Source organism: Fistularia commersonii, chromosome 1 (genome assembly GCF_037954325.1).
Source record: "Fistularia commersonii isolate RoL2024-O1a breed Wild chromosome 1, RoL_Fcom_v1.0, whole genome shotgun sequence".
In the NCBI taxonomy this organism is placed as follows: Eukaryota; Metazoa; Chordata; class Actinopteri; order Syngnathiformes; family Fistulariidae; genus Fistularia; species Fistularia commersonii.
Genome location: NC_141284.1, coordinates 1,618,375 through 1,619,729, shown reverse-complemented (window position 1 = coordinate 1,619,729; position 1,355 = coordinate 1,618,375). Strand labels below are relative to the sequence as shown.

The 1,355-nt window shown below is 46.1% G+C and overlaps 1 non-coding gene across 1 annotated transcript; it reads left to right on the top strand.

Annotated features, from left to right (window-relative positions):
• The first annotated feature begins 1,014 nt into the window (after positions 1 to 1,014).
• Positions 1,015 to 1,154, top strand: LOC147237032 (U4 spliceosomal RNA). Its single transcript, XR_015107144.1, has one exon. It is a non-coding gene; the product is annotated as a U4 spliceosomal RNA (small nuclear RNA).
• Positions 1,155 to 1,355: the final 201 nt, after the last annotated feature.

The following is a 1,355-nucleotide window of genomic DNA, read 5'->3' as shown; positions in this document are numbered from 1 at the left end:
TTTACGGGATATAATATATGTCTATTTTTTATTTATTTATTTTTTTTAATGAGAACCCCAAAAAACAAATCACTGGTCCTCAACTGTCTTGAAGAAAACAACACTTTCTGCGTCATTTATTACAGAATCATCTTTAAACATATTCCTATTTTTACGGGATACAATTTATTCCTTTTTTTTTTTTTTTTTTTTAATGGAAGCCCCAAAAAAAACCAAATCGCTGGTCCTCAGCTGTCTTGAAGAAAACAACACGGTGTGAAAAGTCTTTGCAGGAAGTCTCTTTGAAATTCTGTTTGGCTACAGCCAAGTTCATCCATTATTTGTTGTTCCCGACCCGGACACCCACGTCTAACTCCAGCCTTCGGGAATCATCGTCTCCGAGCCCCAGAAGCTCCCACCTCGTATCCATTTCCCCTCCTTTTCCGCATTTTCTGGCAAAGAAGTGATGACGATGCGTGAACAGATGCGATGAAACAAGGTATTTTCCCGGCAATACATGTCCGGGGATATTACTTCTTAAACAAGGAGATGTTCGGTCACTTTTTCGATCAACGAGTTGCCGATAGCATCATCCCATACGTGCATTTTTGATGATAAGGCGCATCTAAAACGTCGGACAGCGTCGGATGCTTCCCTCAGGATGAAGTCTCTGCTTTTTGGAGATGATGTGGTTCTGTTGGTCCAGGATCTCCAGCCGAACGATGAGGATCGGCATCTCCGAATCCCGGACCAACCGGAAACGGGTGGAGTGTCCACTCCGGGTCACGGAAGAGGTCCTGCCCAAAGCCGAGGAGTTCAAGTATCTCAGGGTCTTGTTCACCTATAAGGGAAGGATGGAGCGGGAGATGGACAGGCGGATCGGTGCAGCATTATGGACTCTGTCGTGGTGAAGAAGGAGCTGATCCAGAAGGCGAAGCTTTCAATTTAGCAGTGGATCTACATTCCTGTCCTCACTTGGGGTCACGAGCCGTGGGTGGTGACCGAAAGAACGAGATCTCGAATACAAACGGCGGAGAGGTTGTGGAGTGACAGCAACGTAGCCTATGAGGTTTATCCGAGGTGCAGTTATTGCTACTTGAAAACTTTACCCAATTTTTTGGGGGGCGGCGTGGCGCAAGAGGTTGAGCAATCGTTTTTCGAGTGCGTCAAAGCGTTATTGGGCAAGACACTGAACCGCTAACTGCTCCCCTGGCGCTGGTGCTCACGGTTCATCCATGATGACTTAATTGCAGAGAACAAATTTCCCCCTGAGGGATTAATAAAGGATACATTACTATTATTATTATTAGATAGGGCGAGAAGTTGGGTCATCCGGGAGGAGCTCGGAGTACAACTGCTGCTCCTCCACATAGAGA